The 12,500-nt window shown below is 60.5% G+C and overlaps 1 non-coding gene across 1 annotated transcript; it reads right to left on the bottom strand.

Moving 5' to 3' along the window:
- Positions 1–1,419: 1,419 nt before the first annotated feature.
- LOC142792965 (small subunit ribosomal RNA) lies at positions 1,420–3,234 on the bottom strand. The gene has a single exon (XR_012891341.1). It is a non-coding gene; the product is annotated as a small subunit ribosomal RNA (ribosomal RNA).
- Positions 3,235–12,500: the final 9,266 nt, after the last annotated feature.

Here is a 12,500-nt window from a genome sequence, read left to right as displayed (position 1 = left end):
AAATGCCTGCGGTACACCCATTTGGATAAGAGTGCACGCAGATGCGGGCCTCGACGGCTACACATTTCCTCGGGCGGCCGCCTCCCGGCCTCCGTGGAGCGCGGGATGCACGGTCCCATCGACAAGCCTCTCCCGTTTTTACCGTGGCGTCGCGGTTCACCACGGCGGGCGGGTCGGTCTCCTCCGCATAAAAAGGGGGACCCCCGCTTTTTGTTCCACGAAATCGCACAAGCTTTTTTCGCATCCACGGTTTGCCACCGCACACCAAAATGCCGATCCGGCTGCCTACTTTAGCCAACAGGTGGAGCCAGGCGCGCCGTACTTGCGCGGCACTTCCCACGTCCACCGAAGTCGGTGCCAAGGACCACTTTCGGCGCCGGAGCCGCGTACGAGCCTACTCGAGGCGGAAGAACGAAGCCAGCAAGGGCCTGGCCGCAAGTGCGTTCAATTGTCGGGACGTCCAAGTCCCTCGTTCTTCCGTGCTTCCTCTTTCGGCAAGTCGTTGCGGCACCTTCCCAAAGCGCGCAGACCCGCTAATCGCGACGAGCGCGACGTGGCCGTGCCGCCTTTCCCTCGGCAGCAAGCAAAACGCCTGGCAACGTCGACGCTCCCCTAACCGCGATCTCGCACCGTGTTTCGTGTGGCGAATTCAAAAGCCGGCCGGCGCTGCTGCAACCATTACGGTCGGTACGCATACGCCGCGGAGGGCGGGACGGTCATCGGAGCGTGCGGTTCCTCCATCGAGTACTGCGCACCTCGGCCGTCGCATCGCCGTGCCATGACCGGCCGCGCGTCAACGCGAACCGGTGCCAGCGAGATCCCTCGCCTGCAAGAACCGACCGGCAGCCTCCGTCACCCGAGGACGCGGAGGCGCTTGCCGCGGACGGCGGGACGGTATGCACTGGTGCACAGCGGACCCGTCACATCGCCAGTTCCTTGACCGACCGCCGACGCTTGTGCCGTTCCTCTCGTACTTGGCAGTCGCCGCGCGATTGTCGGGTCTCGTTCTTGCACGCTCGAACGGTCGGGAGGGCACTCGGCTGGCGTTTCGGGAACGCGCAGCCTCGCCTTCTACCGACGTAACCACGACTCGCCGTTCGCGCTCCGCCGCTCCTGTTTACAGTACTAGGCGGTCCCGCAGCGGTCGGGTCGCGCATTTCGAGCGCTTCGAGCCACGGTGCAGTGGCGGGTCGAAAGCCGACCTATGAGTGCGTTGCGCCGTTTGTACCCGCGTCCGCCACCTGGCCGACCGTCCAAGGTCGCGGTGTTGGCGTCCGCTGGGCGCAACAATTTGTCACGGGGTGCCGCTCCACATTCAGGCAGCCCCGTGGGGAAAAGCCGACCCCGCGTCCAAACGGGGTCAGCGGCAGAAAGTGTCGGGCGCAGACGCAGCTGAGGCGCTCACCCTTCACAATCCGTTAATGATCCTTCCGCAGGTTCACCTACGGAAACCTTGTTACGACTTTTACTTCCTCTAAATGATCAAGTTTGGTCATCTTTCCAACAGACCGGCGCAACCGAAAGGCCGCGCCGGACATCGGTCCGAAGACCTCACTAAATCATTCAATCGGTAGTAGCGACGGGCGGTGTGTACAAAGGGCAGGGACGTAATCAACGCGAGCTTATGACTCGCGCTTACTGGGAATTCCTCGTTCAAGGGGAACAATTGCAAGCCCCTATCCCAATCACGAAAGAAGTTCCACGGGTTACCCAGTCTTTTCAGACAGGGATAAAGACACGCTGCTTCCTTCAGTGTAGCGCGCGTGCGGCCCCGGACATCTAAGGGCATCACAGACCTGTTATTGCTCTGTTTCGTGCGGCTAGGAGCCGCTTGTCCCTCTAAGAAGGTTGTAAGGTGCTGGGAACCCCGCACCTATTTAATAGGCTAGAGTCTCGTTCGTTATCGGAATTAACCAGACAAATCGCTCCACCAACTAAGAACGGCCATGCACCACCATCCACCGAATCAAGAAAGAGCTCTCAATCTGTCAATCCTCCCAGTGTCCGGGCCGGGTAAGTTTTCCCGTGTTGAGTCAAATTAAGCCGCAGGCTCCACTCCTGGTGGTGCCCTTCCGTCAATTCCTTTAAGTTTCAGCTTTGCAACCATACTTCCCCCGGAACCCAAATACTTTGGTTTCCCGGAAGCTGCCCGCCGAGTCATTTGAGTAACTCAGGCGGATCGCTGGTTGGCATCGTTTATGGTCAGAACTAGGGCGGTATCTGATCGCCTTCGAACCTCTGACTTTCGTTCTTGATCAATGAAAACATTCTTGGCAAATGCTTTCGCAGTAGTTCGTCTTGCGACGGTCCAAGAATTTCACCTCTAGCGCCGCAATACGAATGCCCCCGTCCGTCCCTCTTAATCATTACCTCGTATTCCAAAAACCAACAGAACAGAAACGAGGTCTTGTTCTATTATTCCATGCAAGTTTATTCAGGCGACTCGCCTGCGTTGAGCACTCTAATTTTTTCAAAGTAAAAGCACCGGCCATCTCGAGGCACACAATGAAGTGCACCAAGAAAGAACCGGCATGATGTTCAGTCCGAGCCGTCGCATCGGGTAGATGCACTACTCGTCTGGAACTGAGATCCAACTACGAGCTTTTTAACCGCAGCAGCTTTAGTATACGCTATTGGAGCTGGAATTACCGCGGCTGCTGGCACCAGACTTGCCCTCCAATTGATCCTCGTTAAAGGATTTAGAGTGTACTCATTTCAATTACGGGGCCTCAAAAGAGTCCCGTATTGTTATTTTTCGTCACTACCTCCCCGTGCCGGGAGTGGGTAATTTGCGCGCCTGCTGCCTTCCTTGGATGTGGTAGCCGTTTCTCAGGCTCCCTCTCCGGAATCGAACCCTGATTCTCCGTTACCCGTAACAACCATGGTAAGCAAGTAACCTACCATCGAAAGTTGATAAGGCAGACACTTGAAAGAAACGTCGCCGGCTCGTGGCCATGCGATCAGCACAAAGTTATCCAGAGTCACCACACAATACGGGCCGAAACCCGATCGATCTTGGTCTAATAAAAGCACCCGTTACCCAAAGGGCTCCAGGCTCACTGCATGTATTAGCTCTAGAATTGCCACAGTTATCCAAGTAGGAAGAAACGATCTAAGGAACCATAACTGATTTAATGAGCCATTCGCGGTTTCGCCTTATTTCGGCATGTACTTAGACATGCATGGCTTAATCTTTGAGACAAGCATATGATTACTGGCAGGATCAACCAGGTAATCGTTCGACTGCGCGTCCGTCCTCGCCCTCGGCGGGCCGGACGCAGTCTGTGTGCGGCGGAGGCCACCTTCAGGCGCCCCAACACGCTTATTTTGCACTCCGAGATGACGGCGTTCGAGCTCGCTACGGCACAACCTTCCCGAAAGACGAGTGGGAGCCGTGCGGCAAGAAGCACGTTCATGCTCGCTCTTTTTCGTTGCATCGACTCGGTCGCGCCGTGCGGGTTGCCCAAGCCCGCTGCACTGTCGGTGGACCGGCCGGAACTAGCAACGGAGCCGAGACTGCAAAGCCGCCAGACGACGGGTCACGCCCGCGTCTTCGGCGCTTTCGCATCTGAATCGCCCGAGGACGACACGGAACACACCTCGATATCGTGGTAAAACGGCACCGTCCGACAACCAGCCCCTAACGCATCAAGCGGATGAGGCTGCAGACGACTGCCGTGGATTCCCCTGGAGCAGACCCGAGGACACGCTTGACGAGGCCGAAGCCCGCCGCATATCAGACACCCGGTCGCTTTCGCGTACGCCGCTCACGAGAACCCCCACATAATAGCAGCGATAAGTACCCAGACCTCCTTGGGCCCTAATACGAGCGTACTCGAGAAAATTTCACCGCGGGTGTGCCCCGAAACGTGTGGCATGTTGAGCGTGCCACAAGTCTACGTCGCTCTCAAACCCGCCGAGGTCGTAGAATTTGCGACCCTACTCACGAAATTCCCACCGAGGATACGGCCGCAAACGTACCGCACCTTGGGTAGGCCACGAGTTTGTGCAACACTACGCTGACGGCACAGCACCGAGGTCGTGCGCGCACGCACGGGAAAATTCCGCCGCGGTTTCTGCCGAAAACGTGAGGCACCACGACTCTCCGCAAGTTCGCGTCGACTGCGAAAGACCGAAGTCGTGAACGACGTGTCCGCTACTCGCCGCCGACACGCTGGACACCAAACGTACAACGACTCGACGGCGTCGTAGAGGCCCACGACGCGGTTTTCCTTAACGACGTCTCGGCGTGGCACCGACAGGTTAGAACGGCCGACCAACGTTCCCTGTCCGCCGTTCGGCTCAGTCGAAGGGCTCGGCGACTTCGGCAACGCTGCGAAGCCGCACGGTGACGCACGCCATGTCCCCATTTTTTTTTTTCTTTCTGCGTCTGCCGGGGTGCCCCTATAATAGCAGCGATAAGCACCCAGACCGCCGTGGGTCGCTCGCCCCGGCTGACGTGGTTTTTCGTACTCCTGCGGCGGTCGCCGTCAAGCACGTCCAAATACGCTACTTTCGTGGGCGCATTCACGCTCTTTCGCTTCGCCGGAGTGCCAGCACTCACTCTGCCAAAAACGGCGAACATCCGAGCGGCGGTTCCCACTTTTGCGTCGGCGTCGCAAACCCCGCCCCGGCAGACGAGGTTTGCCGTACTCGTGCGACGGTGGCCGGCGGGCACGTCGAAAGACGCCGATATCGTGCGCGAATTGGCGCACCTTGGCTTCACCGGAGTGCCGCCACTGACTCCTCCAAAAACGGCGAAGATCCGAGCGGCGCTTCCCACTTTCGCATCGGCGTCCCGAACTCCGCCCCGGCTGACGCGGTTTACCGTACTCGTGCGACGGTCGCCGGCGAGCACGTGGAAAGACGCCGATATCGTGCCCGAATCGGCTCCGTTCGGCTTCGCCGGAGTGCCAGCACTGGCTCGGCGAAAGACGACGAACATCCGAGCGACGGTTCTCACTATTGCGTACGCGTCGCAAACCCCGCCCCGGCAGACGCACTTTGCCGTACTCGTGCGACGGTCGCCGGCGAGCACGTAGAAAGACGCCGATATCGTGCCGGAATCGGCCCCGTTTGGCTTCGCCGGAGTGCCAGCACTCACTCGGCCACAAACGGCGAACATCCGAGCGGCGGTTCCCACTTAGCCGTCGGCGTCCCGAACTCCGCCCCGGCAGACGCGGTTGCCGAGCTCGTGCGACTAGCGACCGCGAAGCCGTCTCGCGACGCCGCTTTCGTGCGCGGCTCCCACTGCGACCTGGGTCACCCGAGGTCGACGAGCAAAAAAGAATGTCGAAAAAAATTTTTTTTTTTTTTTGCGTCTGCCGGGGTGCCCCTATAATAGCAGCGATAAGCACCCAGACCGCCATGGGTCGCTCGCCCCGGCTGACGTGGTTTTTCGTTTTCCTGCGGTGGTCGTCGTCAAGCACGTCCAAACACGCCACTTTCGTGGGCGCATTCGCGCTCTTTCGCTTCGCCGGAGTGCCAGCACTCACTCTGCCAAAAACGGCGAACATCCGAGCGGCGGTTCCCACTTTTGCGTCGGCGTCGCAAACCCCGCCCCGGCAGACGAGGTTTGCCGTACTCGTGCGACGGTGGCCGGCGGGCACGTCGAAAGACGCCGATATCGTGCGCGAATTGGCGCACCTTGGCTTCACCGGAGTGCCGCCACTGACTCCTCCAAAAACGGCGAAGATCCGAGCGGCGCTTCCCACTTTCGCATCGGCGTCCCGAACTCCGCCCCGGCTGACGCGGTTTACCGTACTCGTGCGACGGTCGCCGGCGAGCACGTGGAAAGACGCCGATATCGTGCCCGAATCGGCTCCGTTCGGCTTCGCCGGATTGCCAGCACTGGCTCGGCGAAAGACGACGAACATCCGAGCGACGGTTCTCACTATTGCGTACGCGTCGCAAACCCCGCCCCGGCAGACGCACTTTGCCGTACTCGTGCGACGGTCGCCGGCGAGCACGTAGAAAGACGCCGATATCGTGCCGGAATCGGCCCCGTTTGGCTTCGCCGGAGTGCCAGCACTCACTCGGCCACAAACGGCGAACATCCGAGCGGCGGTTCCCACTTAGCCGTCGGCGTCCCGAACTCCGCCCCGGCAGACGCGGTTGCCGAGCTCGTGCGACTAGCGACCGCGAAGCCGTCTCGCGACGCCGCTTTCGTGCGCGGCTCCCACTGCGACCTGGGTCACCCGAGGTCGACGAGCAAAAAAGAATGTCGAAAAAAATTTTTTTTTTTTTTTTGCGTCTGCCGGGGTGCCCCTATAATAGCAGCGATAAGCACCCAGACCGCCATGGGTCGCTCGCCCCGGCTGACGTGGTTTTTCGTTTTCCTGCGGTGGTCGTCGTCAAGCACGTCCAAACACGCCACTTTCGTGGGCGCATTCGCGCTCTTTCGCTTCGCCGGAGTGCCAGCACTCACTCTGCCAAAAACGGCGAACATCCTAGTGGCGGTTCCCACTTTTGCGTCGGCGTCGCCAACCCCGCCCCGGCATACGCGGTTTGCCGTACTCGTGCGGCGGTGGCCGGCGGGCACGTCGAAAGACACCGATATCGTGCGCGAGTCGATGCTTCTTGGTCTCGCAGGAGGGCCGCCACTCACTCCTGCAAAAACGGCGAAGATCCGAGCGGCGCTTCCCACTTTTTCGTCGGCGTCGCAAACCTCGCCCCGGCTGACGCGCTTTGCCGTACTCGTGCGACGGTCGCCGGCGAGCACGTCGAAATACGCCGATATCGTGCCCGAATCGGCCCCGTTTCGCTTCGCCGGAGTGCCAGCACTCGCTCGGCCAAAGACGACGAACATCCGAGCGACGGTTCCCACTATTGCGTACGCGTCGCGAACCCCGCCCCGGCAGACGCGGTTTGCCGTACTCGTGCGGCGGTGGCCGGCGGGCACGTCGAAAGACGCCGATATCGTGCACGAATTGGCGCTCCTTGGCTTCACCGGAGTGCCAGCACTCACTCGGCCAAAAACGGCGAACATCCGAGCAGCGGTACCCACTTAGCCGTCGGCATCCCGAACTCCGCGCCGGCTGACGCGGTTGCCGAGCTCGTGCGACTAGCGACCGCGAACGCGTCTCGCGACGCCGCTTTCGTGCGCGGCTCCCATTGCGACCTGGGTTACCCGAGCTCGACCAGCAAAAAAGAAGGTCGAAAATTTTTTTTTTTTTTTCTGCGTCTGCCGGGGTGCCCCTATAATAGCAGCGATAAGCACCCAGACCGCCGTGTGTCGCTCGCCCCGGCTGACGTGGTTTTTCGTACTCCTGCAGCGGTCGCCGTCACGCACGTCCAAATACGCCACTTTCGTGGGCGCATTCGCGCTCTTTCGCGTCGCCGGAGTGCCAGCACTCACTCTGCCAAAAACGGCCAACATCCGAGCGGCGGTTCCCACTTTTGCGTCGGCGTCGTAAACCCCGCCCCGGCAGACGCGGTTTGCCCTACTCGTGCGACGGTCGCCGGCGAGCGCGTCGAAAGACGCCGATATCGTGCGCTAATTGGCGCTCCTTGGCTTCTCCGGAGTGCCGCCACTCACTCCTCCAAAAACGGCGAAGATCCGAGCGGCGTTCTCCACTTTCGCATCGGCGTCCCGAACTCCGCCCGGGCTGACGCGGTTTACCGTACTCGTGCGACGGTCGCCGGCGGGCACGTCGAAAGACGCCGATATCGTGCCGTAATCGGCCCCGTTTGGCTTCGCCCGTGTGCCAGCACTCACTCGGCCAAAAACGGCGAACATCCGAGCAGCGTTTCCCACTTTCGCATCGGCGTCCCGAAGCCCGCCCCGGCAGACGCGGTTTGCCCTACTCGAGCGACGGTCGCCGGCGATCACGTCGAAAGGCGCCGAATTCGTGCACGAATCGATGCTTCTTGGTCTCGCAGGAGGGCCGCCACTCACTCCTGCAAAAACGGCGAAGATCCGAGTTGCGCTTCCCACTTTTTCGTCGGCGTCCCGAACTACGCCCCGGCTGACGCGGTTTACCGTACTCGTGCGACGGTCGCCGGCGGGCACTTCAAAATACGCCGATTTCGTGGGCGCATTCACGCTGTTTCGCTTCCCCGGAGTGCCAACACTCACTCTGCCGAAAGCGGCGATCATCCGAGCGGCGGTTCCCACTTTTGCGTCGGCTTCGCAAACGGCGCCCCGGCAGACGCGCTCGTGCGACGTACTCGTGCGACGGTCGCCGGCGAGCACGTCGAAAGACGCCGATATCGTGCTCGAATCGACCCCGTTTCGCTTCGCCGGAGTGCTGCCAGTCACGGCGCAGAAAACGGCGAACAAGTGTTTTTTTTTTTTTTTTCCTAGAATTTGTGTTATAGAAGGCACATTTGATATCGGACGATAATTTTCAACTTTATCACGCGCACCGATTTTCGTGTAGAGGTTTGCAAGTTTATGGGAATTTCTCCACTTGGAATAATGCGATTTAGTAGTACTACGAGAACTTCATGGATGTACTCAAGGGTACGGGGCAAGTCAGTTACGTCAACACCTGCAGATTTTTTACACTTCAAACTGAAAATTGTTGGTTGTGAGTCCTCGTGTGATATTAAAGGCCGATTCGCTAACACATAGAACAAAGAAAGAAAGGAAGAAAAAACGCCCGCGCTCGCTCAAGAAACCTGGGTTCGCAACAAGTGGCAACAACAAGCAACCGAGCGAGTGCGCCAAAACCCGTGGCGGCCGAACAAACGCGAAGTCCCAACCGCGTCAGCCGGGGCGGCACGGGACAGGAAAAATCACTTCAGCCGGGGCGGCGGGGCACCGAATAAACCTCGTCACCTCGTCGCAGGATAAAAGAGGAAACAAAAAGTCTAAACAGCGTCTGCTGGAGCGAATGCGTAATAAAACAACAACAACAACAAAAAAAAAAAACACCCGCGCTCAAGAAGTCTGCAATCACCACAAAAGGCGACTGTGACCGAGCAGCGTCAGCCGGGGCCGTGCGGAAACGGAAAAACCGCGACTACCGGGGCGTCGAGGCACCGAAAAATCCACTTCAGCCGCGGCGAAAAAAAAAAACAAAAAGAAAGACGGAGGGGGGGGGGGGAACCACGTCTGCCGGGGCGAAGGAAAAAAAAAAACGCGTCTGCCGGGGCGAGCCCGGGTGCGGCACCACCGGGAAAACTGTGGCAAACAGACATGGCGATCGAGTGAGTGGGCCGCCAGCCAGGCTCAGCCAAAAAGTGCAAAGTCCGAACTGCGTCAGCCGGGGCGGCAAAAACCACGTCAGCCGGGGCGGCGCAAAAAACCGCGTCTGCCGGGGCGGCACGAAACCGCGTCAGCCGGGGCGGCGCGAAAACTGCGTCAGCCGGGGCGAAAGAAAAAAAAAAAAAAAACGCGTCTGCCGGGGCGAGCCCGGGTGCGGCACCACCGGGAAAACTGTGGCAAACAGACATGGCGATCGAGTGAGTGGGCCGCCAGCCAGGCACAGCCGAAAAGTGCAAAGTCCGAACCGTGTCAGCCGGGGCGGCAAAAAACCGCGTCAGCCGGGGCGGCGCAAAAAACCGCGTCTGCCGGGGCGGCACGAAACCGCGTCAGCCGGGGCGGCGCGAAAACTGCGTCAGCCGGGGCGAGCCCGGGTGCGGCACCACCGGGAAAACTGTGGCAAACAGACATGGCGATCGAGTGAGTGGGCCGCCAGCCAGGCTCAGCCAAAAAGTGCCAAGTCCGAACTGCGTCAGCCGGGGCGGCAAAAAACCGCGTCAGCCGGGGCGGCGCAAAAAACCGCGTCTGCCGGGGCGGCGCGAAAACCGCGTCTGCCGGGGCGGCGCGAAAACTGCGTCAGCCGGGGCGAAAGAAAAAAAAAAACGCGTCTGCCGGGGCGAGCCCGGGTGCGGCACCACCGGGAAAACTGTGGCAAACAGACATGGCGATCGAGTGAGTGGGCCGCCAGCAAGGCTCAGCCAAAAAGTGCTAAGTCCGAACTGCGTCAGCTGGGGCGGCAAAAAACCGCGTCTGCCGGGGCGGCACGAAACCGCGTCAGCCGGGGCGGCGCGAAAACCGCGTCTGCCGGGGCGGCACGAAACCGCGTCAGCCGGGGCGGCGCGAAAACTGCGTCAGCCGGGGCGAGCCCGGGTGCGGCACCACCGGGAAAACTGTGGCAAACAGACATGGCGATCGAGTGAGTGGGCCGCCAGCCAGGCACAGCCGAAAAGTGCTAAGTCCGAACTGCGTCAGCCGGGGCGGCAAAAACCGCGTCAGCCGGGGCGGCGCGAAAACCGCGTCTGCCGGGGCGGCACGAAACCGCGTCAGCCGGGGCGGCGCGAAAACTGCGTCAGCCGGGGCGAGCCCGGGTGCGGCACCACCGGGAAAACTGTGGCTAACAGACATGGCGATCGAGTGAGTGGGCCACCAGCCAGGCTCAGCCAAAAAGTGCTAAGTCCGAACTGCGTCAGCCGGGGCGGCAAAAACCGCGTCAGCCGGGGCGGCGCAAAAAACCGCGTCTGCCGGGGCGGCACGAAACCGCGTCAGCCGGGGCGGCGCGAAAACTGCGTCAGCCGGGGCGAAAGAAAAAAAAAAAACGCGTCTGCCGGGGCGAGCCCGGGTGCGGCACCACCGGGAAAACTGTGGCAAACAGACATGGCGATCGAGTGAGTGGGCCGCCAGCCAGGCACAGCCGAAAAGTGCCAAGTCCGAACTGCGTCAGCCGGGGCGGCAAAAAACCGCGTCAGCCGGGGCGGCGCAAAAAACCGCGTCTGCCGGGGCGGCACGAAACCGCGTCAGCCGGGGCGGCGCGAAAACTGCGTCAGCCGGGGCGAGCCCGGGTGCGGCACCACCGGGAAAACTGTGGCAAACAGACATGGCGATCGAGTGAGTGGGCCGCCAGCCAGGCTCAGCCAAAAAGTGCCAAGTCCGAACTGCGTCAGCCGGGGCGGCGCAAAAAACCGCGTCTGCCGGGGCGGCGCGAAAACCGCGTCTGCCGGGGCGGCGCGAAAACTGCGTCAGCCGGGGCGAAAGAAAAAAAAAACGCGTCTGCCGGGGCGAGCCCGGGTGCGGCACCACCGGGAAAACTGTGGCAAACAGACATGGCGATCGAGTGAGTGGGCCGCCAGCAAGGCTCAGCCAAAAAGTGCCAAGTCCGAACTGCGTCAGCCGGGGCGGCAAAAAACCGCGTCTGCCGGGGCGGCACGAAACCGCGTCAGCCGGGGCGGCGCGAAAACCGCGTCTGCCGGGGCGGCACGAAACCGCGTCAGCCGGGGCGAGCCCGGGTGCGGCACCACCGGGAAAACTGTGGCAAACAGACATGGCGATCGAGTGAGTGGGCCGCCAGCCAGGCACAGCCGAAAAGTGCTAAGTCCGAACTGCGTCAGCCGGGGCGGCAAAAACCGCGTCAGCCGGGGCGGCGCAAAAACCGCGTCTGCCGGGGCGAATGCAAAAAAAACAAAGAAAAAAGCCCGCGCTTAATCAAAAGAAAACAAAGAAAAAAGCTTGCGCTTAATCAAAAGAAAACAAACAAAAAAAGTTCGCGCTTAAGCCTGGCGGTGGAACCACCGGGGCAAACAGACCTGGCGATCGAGTGAGTGGGCCGCCAGCCGGGGTGAGCCAAAAAGTGCAAAGTCGGAACCGCGTCAGCCGGGGCGGCGCGAAAACCGCGTCAGCCGGGGCGGCGCAAAAACTGCGTCAGCCGGGGCGGCACGGAAAAACGAAAACCGCGTCAGCCGGGGCGGCACGGAAAAACGAAAACCACGTCAGCCGGGGCGACATCAAAATGAGGAAAAAAAAAAAAAACTGCCTTAGGACACCTGCGTACACTTTCATGCGTTTGGGCATATCTCTCTGTAACACGCGCGCCCCTCGTTACGCGCGGCACTCTGTTTTCTCCGACACCCATATTTCGGCGGCATGTGGCACGCGCGCCCGTCCCTACGCACGGCACACCGCAGTGCTTTCTCGATATTTTTCTTTTCCTCCAACACCGTCATCTATAGGCTTTTAGTGACCTGTTGCTCGTGGCAAAAGTTCGCTAGCTCTGACACCTCTTGCATGCGCACCGTTTTTGCGCACGGTGCTATGCCGCAAAGCACGGCAGTCGCATGCGTTTCTCTCAGGCACCTCTTTTTTGACACAACGCTGTGGTGCTTAGAAACACACCCGCCGCTTTTGCGCACAGAACTCCACCGTACAGCACGGTAGTCACGTTTGTTCCACACGAACAGCAGTGTGCATCGTGCTACGACACTTTGAAAGCTTTTTCTTCCGAGTCTCGACCGCGCTGTTCCTTTCGTACTTGGCGCGGTTTTGGGACCAGCTTTGTTTTAAACCCCTACTGCGCGCCGTTCCTTTCGTACTTGGCGCGGTTCAGGGTTTGTTTCGAGCCCTTAGCCGCGCTGTTCCCTCCGTACTTGGCGCGGTTTAGGGTCGAGCTTTGTCTCGAGCCCTCTCCGCGCCGTTCCTTCCGTACTTGGCGCGGTTTAGGGTTTGTTTCGAGCCCTTAGCCGCGCTGTTCCCTCCGTACTTGGCGCGGTTTAGGGTTTGTTTCGAGCCCTTAGCCGCGCTG

Source organism: Rhipicephalus microplus, unplaced genomic scaffold (genome assembly GCF_043290135.1).
Source record: "Rhipicephalus microplus isolate Deutch F79 unplaced genomic scaffold, USDA_Rmic scaffold_265, whole genome shotgun sequence".
Taxonomy (NCBI): domain Eukaryota; kingdom Metazoa; phylum Arthropoda; class Arachnida; order Ixodida; family Ixodidae; genus Rhipicephalus; species Rhipicephalus microplus.
The sequence above is the reverse complement of the archived record's forward strand: the minus strand, read 5'-3'. Positions and strand labels throughout refer to the sequence as shown.